This window comes from Schistocerca serialis, chromosome 4 (genome assembly GCF_023864345.2).
Source record: "Schistocerca serialis cubense isolate TAMUIC-IGC-003099 chromosome 4, iqSchSeri2.2, whole genome shotgun sequence".
In the NCBI taxonomy this organism is placed as follows: domain Eukaryota; kingdom Metazoa; phylum Arthropoda; class Insecta; order Orthoptera; family Acrididae; genus Schistocerca; species Schistocerca serialis.
This window is the reverse complement of record NC_064641.1, coordinates 522,071,233-522,087,014: the sequence shown is the minus strand read 5'-3', so window position 1 is coordinate 522,087,014 and position 15,782 is coordinate 522,071,233.

Sequence of the window (15,782 nt, the reverse complement as noted above, 5' to 3'; positions counted from 1 at the left end):
TGGTAAAACTGCTGAGCAGACTGTTGGTTTTCTTCTCCACGTCTCTGTGCTGGCACCACGTTCGGTGGTGCTCTAGTGGGAAACGGAGACATCGCACTGCTTCACTCCGTGGAGCAGTGCTGCCTGTGATTCAGATGGTTGATAATAACGCAGGGTGGCACAGGAGGAACTAACAAGAACTGCACCTTGTCGGTAGTGAACAGAAGGCGCCATTTGACGGCTCAGGTATGCAGAATGTCACAGACGAACTGCGTTAGACGATGAGAGCATTTACATTCACGCTGCGGTTGAAGAAGGTCGTATTAAAGTGCAAGGTGCACACAGACACTCTTAGGTGCGACACCGGTTTAGGTCATTTACAAGATTGGTCCAAGGACTGAGCCCTGTTGCACACCAACACATCTTTCGCTTTTGTTAAACATTCATTTTATACGATTTATTCGCCAAGCACAGAAATTGCATTATTACAGTGAAGACTCTGTGCTTGGCGATGAAAGCGTGTAAGATATATGTGTAATGACAAAAGTGAAAGAAATAAACGTGTTATCTCGATACGACAAAAGTAGAAACTTCACAGCTTCATTAACAATGACAAACTGTAGATTGTGAAGTAGACGTAAAGCTATCAGCATAAATACCCAGTTGCTCCATGTGGGGATAAAAATAAACAAACAAACCCGCTGAAGCTAGATCGAAAAGTGCTGAAACACGTCTGCGCGAAAACAAAAGTGCAAAGGTGTCTTGCACAAGACAGAATTCCTCTCTACTTCCTACGACAAAGGTGCTGGTTCCATTTTCTTCTACGGCGGTGCTCACGGATCGATGAACTTCAGATGGGTGCGGCTGCTTCCGTTACTCTTCCCTATTTCGGCCTCTGTTACATAGAGCCGTGGCGTCCGGCAGTAATACTGGACTGTCAAAAATCTGTTGTTGCGTTGTTTCTCATGGCTAAAGTCCGAAGAAGTGGCAGCACCTTCAGGCATCTGCGGCGTAATGCACTGCGTGATTTTGATGTTTCCTTTCTTTTTGGGCTCTGCTGCCAGATGCTTCAGCATAGGCGGACACCCTCGATGTGGAAGCTGCGGCGTACGATGGGCAAGGGAGTGCCTTAGATGCACCCATATTTTGCAGCTCATTAACTTGTCCGCGTTAGTAAGATATGACGCGATACGATACGCTGCAGCCGTGGAGTGCTCATGTCGTCGAACACCATGCGGAAAGGAAATCAGTAATTGCACGGTTGCCAGCACACTTGATCCACCTGTCTGACATGGAACAGTGCCATGTAACCTGAACGATACTCTAGCATCGGTATCATTGTACTGGGCCTCGCTGAGTTCTTATATTTTCTGCTAGCACCGTGAGACTAGGGAGGTGAGTCAGTTGGAAAGTCTTTCTGCTCTGCGGATTGTCATTTGCAAGAGTCAGGAATAGTGGAAAGACTTCCACAGTCTTCGGCAATTTGAGCTTAACGACCGTCGTTACAGAGAAATCTAGAGCTTCAAGTTCTTCTTTTCTATTTGCGGAGTTCATACTGAAATGCAGATCGTGGAGCATTATCATGACAACTCTGAGAGGTGTGGTCGCGTGAGTATACAATAAGGTACCTTTTTATCCGACGCTTCCAGTGTCACTCCTCGAAAATCTTCGTCAGTGCGTATGAAGTTCGTGACAAAAATCGTGGGACACCACTATTCGCACGGCGTAGAGCATCAATGCGATGTAGTATGGACAACACAAGTCGTTGGAAGTCCCCTGCAGAAAAAGTGAGCCATACTGCCTCTATATCTTTTCGTGCTTGCGAAAATGTTCCTGGTGCGGGATTTTGTGCACGCTCTGGATTATGTCCCATGTCAGGCGATAAGCATGGTAACATTATTCTCTCGACAGTACAGAACGTTCTTCAACCCAGTCGCGAACAGTTGTTGGCCGGTGACAAGGTGCACTGTCAACCATCAAAATTTAATCGTTGTTTAAGAAAACGAAATTCATGAATGGCTGCAAATGGTCTCCAATCAACGTAAACATAGCCCACACAATTGTAGAGCCGCCACCAGTTTCCACATTCCATTGTTGACAAGTTGGGTCCATGGCTTCGTGGGCCTGCACCTCGTTCTAACGCTACCGTCAGTTCTTACCAACTGAAATCTGACAGTCCATGGTATTCAACGCGTCTAGGGTTCAACTGTTATGATCCGAACCCGAGGAGAAGCGCTGCAGGCGATGTGCTCTTAGCAAGCCCTTTGGCTTGAGTCGTCTGCTGGCATACACCATGACGCCAAATTTCGCCTAACCGTCCTAACGGATCCGTTCTTCCTACGTCCAAAAGTGGTTTCTCCTGTTATTTCACGCATTGCTGCTTGTCTGTTAGCACTGAAACGTCTACGCAAACGCCGCTGCTCTGGGTAGTTAAGTGATGGCTGTCGGACACTTCGTTGTCTGTGGTGAGAGGTAATGACAGCAAATTGATATTTTCGTAATGCTCTTGAGACTGTGGATTCGGAATACCGAATTCCCTAACGACTTCCGAAAGGGACTGTCCCATGCATCTAGCTCCAGCTACCACTCCGTGTTGAGATTTTGATCATTTCCGTCTTGCTGCCATAACCACGTTGGACGGCTTTACACATTAATCGCCCGTGTGCAAATTGCAGCGCCGCCAATGCGCTACCCTTTTATGCCTTGTGTAGGCGACACTAACGCCATCTGTATATGCGGATATGTACCCGCCTCCCCCCCCCCCCCCCCGCCCCGCCCCGTCAAGATCAGTGTCACCGCTTGTGCAGTTCTCTTGAAACTTAAGTATGGGCGTTGGGGGTGGTGGGTCTTATTTTGGTGCTGCAGAAGCGCGTTCTGAGCCTTCTGGGGGATTTGAAAGCGGTGCAAATGCATTAGTAGTTTCTCCTGGGGGTGCAACTGAAAACTGTACTAGTCGAACAGTTCTTCTGGCCTGCACAAAGCCATCGGAATCAGGTACGTATATCTAGGAAAGTTTTGTGCATTTGGCGGCGAGAGCCGCAGCTATTCTTGTATGTCTTGTGGCGGTTATAGTTGGTGGCAACATAATAGATTGTTCTTCTTCCAAATTCTATTGCGATAATGCCAGGGGGCTTCATTTAAGTCGTAAATGACTGCAGTGTCTGTTGTCAGAGCAGCGTTTACTGTACGTGTTTACCAGCTAGCAATTTGGACCTCAAAATAACACTTACGAGTATAATGCAAATGCCTCTCCGTATTTTCACAAATAATACGGACAATTTAGATATGAAATAACATTGTTGCACTTAATTTGACCGTATATTGTGCATAGTGCTAAGTGGGTACAAAGATCAAAAAGTCGTGTTTGTGTGCCAAGTGAGGTACAGATAGAAAGATGGCTGGCTCCGGAAGTACATATTGACTGACTGTTTTATTTTTAGTGGTAGTAAAATACTTGATTTGATTGGGAGAGCCTAATATGTGGTAATGTTGTGTGTGTGTGTATGTGTGTGTGTGTGTGTGTGTGTGTGTCTGTGTGTGTATGTGTGTGTGTGTGAGTGTGTGCGTGCGTGTCTAAGTGCAACAGGTTTTACTCCCTGCCCAAGAGCTCTCCTCACCTTGTCACCCAACCTGTACCTACATGTAGGCAACACAGATGTCTGCCGGCCGCTGGTGGCCGAGCGGTTCTGGCGCTACAGTCTGGAACCGCGCGACCGCTACGGTCGCTGGTTCGAATCCTGCCTCGGGCATGGATGTGTGTGTTGTCCTTAGGTTAGTTAGGTTTAAGTAGTTCTAAGTTCTAGGGGACTTATGACCTCAGCAGTTGAGTCCCATAGTGCTCAGAGCCACCACAGATGTCTGACAACATGAGAGCAGTACTAAGACAGTGGGGCACAAAGCTAATAAGCTAATAAACGATACAGGTAAACGAATACCTAATGTTTGTAAACCAACAGCTGATTTAGGATATTCCTGCAAGCCGAAAATTTGATCCGCTAGCAATATATTATTAGGCTAAGGAGCAGTAGTCTTAGAGACAGCATATGATCAATAACACGCTTGTATTTACTAATTTTCAATGTAATTAGAGTACACATCAATTACACAGAATTATATTGGGTACCTAGGAATATGAGTTGAAAAAGAACAGATATCTCACTTTAATTTGCTCAAATGTAGCAAGACTCATTAAGTAATAAAAACCTGTTATGATCTTCGATGAAACAGGGTCATGATTAATGTTAGTCTCGTTGTGTTGTTTTGTATTACTCTTTCGCCGGTCGAGGTGACCGAGCGGTTCTAGGCGCTGCAGTCTGGAACCGCGCGACCGCTAAGGTCGCAGGTTCGCATCCTTCCTGGGACATAGATGTGTGTGATGTCCTTAGGTTAGTTAGGTTTAAGTAATTCTAAGTTCTAGGGGACTGATGACCTCAGAAGTTAAGTCCCATAGTGCTCAGAGCCATTTGAACCACATTACTCTTTCCACTGACGGAGACAACAGAGAAGGTAGTGGGCGTTCATCAGCAGAGTAAACAGACACTTCTGTAATATGCTTCGCAATTTAATGGTGTCCACTATTACATGTGACATAATTAATATTACATAAGGTAACGTAATTACTTAAAATAATTCCTTAAAGTAGTGTATGAAGAGCGCTCAATTGAATCAGTAAATCCATGGTCAAACCGGGATAAATAGGGACCAGGTAAATGAAATAATAGGATTAATAGGATGTTCCGGGTTATTATGCTCTGGTCGAATGGCTTTTACTTTAAAACACAACGTTCCGTCTCCATATGCGAATGACATTTTCAAATGTCCTCCACAGCTTGGGACTAAATGACGGGTTTTAAAGTGGGATCCATTCGACCACGGCATAATAGCCTGGAACATTTTATTAATTGTGACATTTCTGGCCATGAAAATTTACATTTTACAAATGATATATTACTTTGTACTGTGTTTTCTAATCGAAAGAAATTTAGCGTTCTCATAACACTGTCAGAGTAAAAGGAATGTTTTATAACATTATATACGTCATGAATCCGCCGCTCGTGGTTTGGTCTCGCGGTTGCGTTCTTGCTTACCGGGCACAGGGTCCTGGGTTCTATTACTGGTGGGGTCAGGGACTTTCACCTTTCCCGAGGTGACTGGGTGTTGTTGTGTTGTCTTCATCACCATCACTCATCCCCATTACGGTTGGAGGAAGACAACGCAAACCACCTCCATTAGGACCTGGCCTAGTACGGCGGTGCGGGTCTCCCGAATCGTTCTCCTATGCTCTGTCAAGATGCATGGGACTTCGTTTCCATTCCATTCGTCATGAAATAGGCCCTGTGAACAATTGTTAAAACTTCAATTTGGGACTCAAAGAAAAATGATACATAATCTAATTTGATGGTAAAGCGAATATCAGATGAGGAGGAGATGATGTAAAACTGATTACCACAGCGTCCAGAGCCAGTGGTCTGTTATGGTAAAGTATAGTTATCTGAATTTTGTGTGTTTAAAAATTTGTAGGAAAATGAATCCAGTTTGTGCACCAATGCGGACAAGGGCAGAAGGAACAAAAGTTCAATAGAAAAACTAAAAATCCAATAATAATCTTAGCTGCATACGTAATGTGAGTTGTACAATTTGTTATACTCGCTTTGAAGATTTCATTTGCAAATTCTGCATTGAGATATGATTGTAGAAGTACCATTTTCGTTAAAATAGCAAACAGCAACAGAGTTAATGGGCTGAATTTAATTACCTGTTGTATTTGGAAATTTAGTAAGCTTAGGCAGCTTTCATAGTCTGCATAATATACATATTCCACTGTCAGACATAGCACTACGAGAATGATTCAGTAATTTGGCCAGCCACGGCTACACGCAATAAGCATCTGGGAGAAGCTCAACTGCATTAATTCTAAACAAATATGTGATATAGAGTAAAGTAATTATTTACAATTTTTATAATCTGTTGCATATGTTGATATTAAGATCCATGAAAGTTGTGTGCAACCACCATTCAGATTACAGGAAGCGATACCGGTTCACTTACTGATTCTAGGGTAGAGATGACTCATCTCAACCACCCTGTTCAGAGGAATTTCTGACTGTAAGAAAGTACCTACATTACCTGTTAGCACACGAAGAATTCTAGCTGCCATAAGTAAGCAAAATGAAACTGGTAAGCTGCAGGTCCACCTTGGTGTAAGACTTCACAAGCAGTTTGTGCGTCACACAATTTTTATTACTGACACCCTGGTGCCACAAGCATGCTAGGTGTCGATTACCTCATAGAAAAGAAAGCAATGATCAGTTTTTCTGCTGGAAGAAAGGCAAGATAAATCTTTTAGTTTCGGCTGAAGGCCACAGCTGATTTTGTCCACAGGCATGAGTACAGGTGTTGGGGCCAAACTTAGACCCACAAATCTGAGCACTTAAAGTACTTGCAGTGACATCAATACAGTAACCTATTGAGGACAAAGTGTCCGAATCAGGTCATGTTAAAGACTATATGAGAGTCAGCTTGCAAGGTTATCTGACCAAAATCATTTTTGGGGGAAGGCTTGGAGTGTTTAACTGTTAGAATTTGTACTTCATGAAACATTCAATATTCTGTCACACTCGACCTCATGGACAAAAAGATTTATCATTACGTTAGAATAAAACAGATAACGTAACACCCATTTCAGCTTCTTGGCACAGATGTTTATGGACCTCTTCCATGAGTGAAGACTGGAATTCATTATGTGCTATTATTGCATGGCATGTTTAGGAAGTATTAACAGCTGTAAGCAGTCAAGAATGTGACTAGTATATCTCACAATAGATACACAGAAGCTGATTATGTGGGTAATATTAGACCAGTTTGACGCACTGCTGTCAGATAATGACGCACAATTTATGATTGCCAAGTGGAAAAACTTTCTGTGGAACATTGGGTATGACCTGTTTTGATTTGGAAATACTATCTAGAAAGGAATCCAACTGTGCAATGTTTTCACATACTGTTGCCATAGGCAGCAACATACCCTATGTCGAGTGAGTGGTTAGAATGTTTGGAAGCAGTCTAGAAAGTAGTAAGTGTTGTGCCAAATACACTGACATGTTACATACCTTACGAGTTGTTAATTGACGAGTCGGAAGATATTTAACAGGATAAACTCATACTGGAACTAGTAGGACATGAAGTATCCATATGTCTAAATTTACATATGTATTCAGCTACCCACTTTACCGGGTGTGGCTGAGGATACTTTTTGTACTACTGTCACTTGGGCTTTTCCTGTTCAAGTCACATATGGTACATGAAAAGAACGATTGCTGGTAACCCTCCATGTCGGCTAAAATCTCCCTAATTCTATCTTTATGGTCTTTTGCAAGATATACACAGGCAGAAACAATATATTCACTGACCCTTCTAAGAACACACACTCTCAGAATTTTAACGCTAGACCATACCATGATGCAGGACACGTCTCTTGCAGTGTCCGGCACTGGTATTACAGAGCAACTAGTGACGCATGCGTTCTTACTAAACGAAACTGTAACGAAGCGTGCTTTTCGTCTTTGCACCTTCTCTGTTTCCTTTATCAGTCCTGTGCAGTACAGTTATTGTAATGAGCAGTAGTATTTATGTAGTGGCAGTATGGATGTTTTGTAAGCTGCTTATTTTGCTGTTGATCTGCATTTCCTGATGCTTCTTCCAATTCATCTCAGTCTGGCTTCCGCTTGACGTGTTATTAATTTTACGTGGTTGTCCACTTCAAATCCCTCTGTATATATGCCTCAAGTTTTTTATGGAGAAAACTGCTTTCAGTGACTGTTTCGCAATTCTGTAATCATGTAATATGCAATTCATTTTGTCTGTGTACCTGCAATATGTATCATTTGTTTACGTTTGGGTCAAAAGCCAGTCCTGGCACAATACGTTGATCAACTGTAGATCTTCCTAAATTTCTCTGCAAATTTCTGATGTTGCAACTCCTCTGTATTCAACAGCATCATCCACAAAAAGCCTCATGGAAATTCCTGCGTCATCTACTAGGTCATCTACAAACCCACACATAAACTACATATACATATATATATATATATATATATATATATATATATATATATATATATATAAACTGAAGAGCCAATGCAATGAAAGTGGTACACCTCTCTAATATCGTGTAGGACCACAGCGAGCATTCAGAAGTGCTGCAACACGACTTGGCATAAACTCAAATAACGTCTGAAGTAGTGCTGGAGGGAACTGACACCATGAATCCTGAAGGGCTGTTATAAATCCATAAGCGGACGAAGGAGTGGAGATCTCGTCTCAACAGCACGTTGCAAGGTATCCCAGATATGCTTGCTTAATAATTTTCTTGTCTGGGGAGTTTGGTGGGCAGCGGAAGTGTTTAAACTCCGAAGAGTGTTCCTGGAGCCATTCCAAAGCAATTCCATACTTGTGGGGTGACGCATTGATTTGCTGGAATTCCTCAAGGGCGTCGGAATTCACAATGGACATGAATGGATGCAGTTGATTAGACATGATGTTTACGTCTGTGTCCCATGTCAGAGTCGTATCTAGGCGTATCAGGGGTCTCCTATCACTCGAATTGCACGCGCCATACACCATTACAGGCCCTCCACCAGCTTGGACAGTCCCCTTCTGACATGCACATGCAGGGTCCATGGGTACATGACGTTGTCTCTATACCGGTAACCGTGCACACTCTCGATAGAGTTTGACACGAGACTCGTCCAACTAGGCAAACTGTTTTCAAAGATCAACAGTCCAATATTGTTCGACATAAAAGTTTTCTGGGTGTGGTACCGCCTCATAATGTATAACGCTACTGCTGCTGGTGTAGTTTTATACATTATGACGCGGTACTACACCGAGAATACTTTTATGTCTACTTACTCTGGCCGCGGAAGCCTATGCAGTTATAATAGTCCAATGCTGGTGTGGACGGGTCCAGGCGAGGCGTAAAGCATTGTGTCGTGTACTCGTCAAGGGAACAAGAATGGGCGGGCCTGTGACTCCGAAAGCCAATATCGATGACTTTTCATTGAACGGTTCACACGCTGACACTTGTTGATGGCCCAGCATTGAAATCTGCAGCAGTTTGCTGAAGGGCTGCACTTCTGTCACGTTGAACGATTCTCATCAGTGGACGTTAGTCACGTTGTTGCAGGATCTTTCTCCGGCCGCAGCGATGTCGGAGATTTGATGTTTCACCGGATTCCTGATATTCACGATACACGCGTGAAACAGTCGTACTGGAAAATAACCACTTAATCGTACACCGGACATTCTGTGTACCTTTGGTCAAGGACCAGATATATACAAGGTGAGTCACCTAATATTACCGCTGGATATATTTCATAAACCACATCAAATACTGACGAATCGATTCCACAGACCGAACGTGAGGAGAGGGCCTAGTGTAATTGGTTAATACAAACCATAAAAAAATGAAAGGAAGTATGTTTTTTAAGACAAACCTACGTTTTTTTAAATGGAACCCCGTTAGTTTTGTTAGGACATCTGAACGTATAAACAAATACGTAATCAGTGCCGTTTGTTGCATTGTAAAATGTTAATTACATTCGGAGATATTGTAATGTAAAGTTGACGCTTGAGTATCACGCCCCCAGGGGCTCAGCGTTCCTTTGCTGGGTACGGGCTTGGCGACCCCGGGGTTCCTGAGCTAGGGACTGGTAAGCGCCGCCCGTCCCCTGTCACTGTAATCTCTGAGCATGCTTCAGCGACCACCGTGCGGCGCGGCGGTGGAACGTTGTGTGTCTCAGGGAATGGGGATCTTGGCTTGACCGCCCGGATCGTGAGGATGGAATAAACCTCTATAAAAAAACCCTCAATCTCAAGGTGTGCTGCGCGCTGATGAGATGCATGGCTGTTGAGGTGGAACAGTCGATAGCGCGCAACCTCTGGGGAACCTGCCGCACCTCAGTTGTATAAGGCTTACCCAGGCATGCGGGGCTCTGTCTGGGCTGACGTTTCGTTCCCTAGCTGCTCGTGGGACGCACATGGCAACCACGTATTTCCCTTCACCAACTTCGCAATCAGTCAAGCGCATGAGGGAGGCTAGTCCTCCAGATATGCAGATGGAAAAGAGTAACAGGGCTCATGGAGTCGTCAATGACAATGTTTTCATCGTGATTAAGAGCAAGGAGGGCTCATTTGAAAAAGTTTCTCCTTTCTACATACATAAAGGTTTAGAAGGACTCGCAGGTACACTGAAATCTATCAAACGCCTGAGGAATGGTACCCTGTTAGTTGAGACTACTAGGGCATCGCAAGTGGAGCTGCTTCGGAAGTCACCCAAGTTAGGCGAGTATGATATTACTGTCGAGTTGCACAATTCCCTCAACTCCAGTAAAGGCGTTGTCACCTGCCGTGATTTAATGGATATCGATGTCGACGAGCTGAAGCAAGATTGGGCAACACAGGGGATTGTAGACGTGGAACAAAGGACACGTAGAAATAATGGCGTCACGGAGAAATCTGCCACTTTCATTGTGACTTTCAATTCGCCTGTCTTACCTGAATACGTTCTGGCTGGTTTCCTCAGACTTAGGGTTCGGCCTTATATACCTAACCCTATGCGCTGTTTCAAATGTCAGCGATTTGGCCATACAACAATGAGTTGTGGGGGTGAACCAACCTGCGGTATCTGTGGCAAGGCAGCTCATGAAGCTGGGACCAACTGCACATCTCCAGCGCTGTGTATAAACTGCTCTGGGAGCCATCCCGTCTGGAGCAGACTGCCCCGTCTTTGCGGAAGAACGAAAAATTCAGGAGATCAAGGTGACAAAGAGGCTACCTTATGTGGAAGCCAAAAAAGAGTATAGGGCTACAAAACCCCCTGTCTTTGCCACGTCCTATGCCTCCTTGGTGCACAACCGTGCGTCGCGAGTCGACGCTTCGACGCAGACCATGTCCAGCGTCGCAGTATCCTCCACCAATACCTGTACCTGTGTTTGTACCTGCCAGAGCACTCCCACTAACGATATCGCTATGCAGGCTGCTCCGCCTGCACCCACCGCTATTGCAGAGACAGCTCCAGTGAAACCTTCGAAGGCCCTCCAGAAACAGAGTGCCTCTCCACTTCCCCCATCCCCAGCTTCCACAAAGAAAACGGGACCAGGGAAAGGGGCACAGCGTTTGACGTCACGCCTGCCAAAGGCACCATCGGATGTCGTCATGGCATCTCTGACTGATGAGGAGGACATCGTCATGGATTTTGATACCTCTTCCCCAGAACCTGGCAGCCCCTCTGCTGCCACTCGCTCTACCTCACCAGCGCGGCGCAAAGACAGGGGGAAATCTAAACCGAAACGCTGATATGGCTCCCATACTTCAGTGGAATCTGAATGGAGTCAGACCTCGCCTTGCAGAATTGCGGCTGTTAGTACAGGCAAACCCCATTTGCATCTCTTTGCAAGAGACACATTTTAAAGAGACTGACACGCCTGTACTTACGGGATATCGCATGTACAGGCAAGACGACCTGACTGGTAATAGGGCTCAGGGTGGGGTGGCAGTGTTCATTAAGGACACATTCCACTCCTCACCTGTGACCTTAACCACGACGCTACAAGCGGTTGCAGCTCGGATCCTGGCCCAGGTTCATGTTACAGTGTGCTCCGTGTATTTACCACCCGCTGAGCTCATTGACAGTGAAGCCCTCGCACGGCTCATTGATCAGCTACCCCGTCCCTTTCTCATTTTAGGAGACTTTAATGCTCATAATGCATTATGGGGTTCCAACAAAACCTGCCCCAGAGGCCAGATGATTGAGCAGTTGCTCAGGACTTCCGACGTCATACTGCTGAACACAGGTCAGGCCACGCATTTTAGCACCGCTTCAGGTTCGTCTTCTGCCATAGACCTCTCTATTTGTTCGCCTGTGCTTGCGGACATTGCTCAGTGGGTCGTCGACGACGACCTTCATGGCAGCGACCATTACCCTATCTGGCTCCATCTGCCAGTTGAAATGGGTCGTGTCGCACAGCCGCCGAAATGGTTGTTCCGGAAGGGAAACTGGACGCTCTACCGGCAGTTGGCTGTTTTTGAACGGTGTGAAGGCGTCCAGGATTGGGTGGATCACATTACGGCGGTGATGCACCATGCCGCTGATGTATCCATACCAAAGTCAAAGGGAACACCTGTGAGGCAGCCTGTCCCTTGGTGGAATGACGACTGTCGTACCGCCATCAGAGACAGGCGGGCGGCTTTGAGGAGATTCCGTCGGTGCCCCACTGCTGCGCATCTGACAACTTTCCGGATAGCACGGGCGCGGGCGAGGAAAATCGTTCAGGAGAGTAAACGGAGGTCTTGGCGTGAGTTCCTGAACTCCATCAATAGGTCCACATCTTCAAGCAAAGTATGGGAAGCCATTAGGAGGATCTCAAGGCGATACTGTCGACCGCCACTAGCCGCTATACGTGAGCGGGGGTGTCTCCTAACATCTCCGAGAGACATCGCCCGGGCGTTGGCAGAATCTTTTCAAACTATTACGGCCGATTCTAGCCAGGACCCCGAATTTCTGCGCTATCGGGGTACACAGGAGAGGGCTGGTTTTGATTTCCGTTCACAGAACACTGAGGAATACAACCAGTCTTTCTCTTTGTGGGAGTTGGACTCTGCACTGTCCATATCTCGGGATACCGCACCTGGTCCAGACCTGATATCGTATAGCATGCTGCAGCAGTTGGATCTGCGGTCAAAGGAAGTCCTCCTCCAACTTTTTAATGAAATCTGGAAGACCGGCGACTTTCCTAGTTCGTGGAGAGAATCGATTTTAATTCCGCTTTTAAAACCAGGGAAGGATCCGACCGAACCCAGTAGCTACCGTAGCATTAGTCTCACGAGCTGCGTCGGAAAGACATTTGAGCGTATGGTCAATAGGCGCCTGGTGTGGGTTCTCGAATCTAGATCCTTACTTACCCGCTGCCAGTGTGGATTCAGGAGGTATCATGCCACCCTCGATAACCTGATCCTACTCGAAACAGCAATACAAGATGCTTTCCTCCGTAAGCAACACCTTATCGGGGTTTTCTTCGACCTGGAGAAGGCGTACGATACTACCTGGAGGCATACCATTTTGCGGCAGCTTTATGAGTGGGGTTTCCGTGGGCGTTTACCCACAGTCATCCGATCCTTTCTGTTGGACAGGTATTTTAAGTATAAGGTTGGGAATGTCCTGTCTGACCGTTTTAAGCAGGAGAACGGTGTCCCTCAAGGAAGTGTCCTCAGTGTGACAACTTTCGCAATTGCCATCAATAGTATTGCGTCCACAGTGCGCCGGCCCGTGCAGTGCTCCTTGTTTGTGGACGATTTCTCCATTTTCTATGCGTCTTCCTCCGTCACAGCTGCTACACGCCAATTACAGCTGACACTCGTGCGATTGGAGAAGTGGTCTAAGACCACGGGCTTTAAATTCTCTTTGGAGAAGACCATTTGTGTAGATTTTAATCGTTCCCGTTCTCTTTTTAATCTCCCTGTTTTAAAACTAGGAGACACTGTTCTCCCCTTTATGGAAAAAGTGAAATATCTCGGGCTTATTTTTGATGAGAAGCTCACATGGTTGCCACACTTAAAGGATCTAAAGGTCCGCTGTTTCAAGGCTTTAAACGTCCTTAGATGCGTCAGTCATAGATCCTGGGGCGCTGACAGGGCACGTCTGCTCCAACTTTATAAGGCCTTTGTGCGACCTCGACTGGAATACGGATGTCAAGCTTATGGCTCTGCAAGACCTTCCTACCTCAAAATGTTGGATGTGATTCACCATGAGGGTATTAGGTTTTCAACGGGGGCTTATCGCACGAGTCCGGTTGCTAGTCTGTGTGTCGAGGCGGGAGAGCCTCCGCTGTCCATTCGGCGTCTTCTCCTCGTGGCACGGCACGCGTACAGGACCAAGTCCACTCCTCTTTCATTGGCGTCCGACACTTTTTCCCAGCCGGCACTGGCACGTCTCTTCCGCCACCGTCCGGCGGCGACAAAGCCGTTTGGCATCCGTGCAAAGGAGAGTCTCGAGTCAGTACACCTGGAGGGCATTAAGGTCCTCCACCAGGGATGGAGTAGGGGATCTCCCTGGCGACTACAAAGGCCAAGATTACTTCTTGATCTGGCTGCTTACAGGAAGTATTGTACCCCGGACCACCTTTTTAAAATTAAACTTACTGAGATTTTAGAACGCCATTCCGATTTTACTCCTGTTTACACGGATGGTTCTAAACAGGGGGATTTTATGGGCTGCTCTGCTGTGTTTCCCGATACTGTCCATCGGATAGGGCTCCCAGAGCAGTTCTCAGTTTACTATGCAGAACTGTTTGCCATTCTGCAAGCATTAGAGCATATGCGCCGCAATCGTGGCACGAAATTTATCATCTGCTCCGATTCCCAAAGTGCTCTCCACGCTCTTCAACAAATGTACCCAGCAGATCGGATGGTGCGAGAGGTGCAGGACGCACTCCTGCTCTTGCAACAGCAGGGTAAGGATGTGATTTTCTGCTGGGTTCCAGGGCACATAGGGATTCCTGGAAATGAACTTGCAGATGCGGCTGCCAAGGAGGCTTGCTCCATCCCACCTCCTGCTCGCTGTTCCGTCCCCCTGCAGGCCATTATGTCTTTCGTGACTCGGAAGGTCATGCGTTGGTGGGAGGCTCAGTGGCTGGACGTGAGGGATAATAAGTTGCGTGCGGTGAAGGATTCTGTCCGACCGTGGCTCACCTCCTTCCGACAACGACGCGCTGAGGAAGTAGCCCTTACACGGCTTAGAATAGGACATTGTCCTTTGACACATGGTTTTCTGTTACGTCGTGAGGAGCCACCAACGTGTCAGACATGTGGGGCACAGTTGTCGATACGGCATATTTTAACTGAGTGTGTTTTATATGCAGGTTTGAGGGAAGATTTCAGTTTCCCACCAGACCTCCACTCTCTTTTAACTAATAATGAGGCGAATGTCACTGGGGTTTTACGTTTTTGTGTGATGTCTGGCCTTCTTCCCAAAATATTGGGTTTGAAGTCCTAATGTGCTGTCCAGTGATTTGGTCACCCATTATTTGTAAGTGGTCACTCAGCCACCGTTACTTATTTTTCCCTGTTTGTACTGCTATTTTATCTCCCTGTTTTGATGTGCTGTGTCCAATCTTGCAATTTGAACAATACCACTTCTCTCACGATTCGGCTCTGAATTGAACTTTTGGGAACGGGCGCTGATAACCTCACTGTTGTGCGCCCTACAACACTAATCATGATCATCAACATCTTGAGTATCACTCCTCCGCTGTTCGATCGTGTGTATCGGAGAGCACAGAATTACGTAGGGATCCAAAGGGAACGGTGATGGACCTTAGGTACAGAAGAGACTAGAACAGCACATTATGTCCACATGCTAACACCTTTTTATTAGTCTTGTTCACTGACGCACATGTACATTACCATGAGGGGTGAGGTACACGTACACACGTGGTTTCCGTTTTCAATTACGGAGTGGAATAGAGTGTGTGCCGACATGTCAGGCCAATAGATGTTCAATGTGGTGGCCATCATTTGCTGCACACAACTGCAATCTCTGGCATAATGAATGTCGTACACGCCGCAGTACATCTGGTGTAATGTCGCCGCAGGCTGCCACAATACGTTGTTTCATATCCTCTGGGGATGTAGGCACATCACGGTACACATTCTCCTTTAACGTATCCCACAGAAAGAGGTCGAGAGGTGTCAGATCAGGAGAACGGGCTGGCTAATTTATGCGTCCTCCACGTCCTATGAAACGCCCG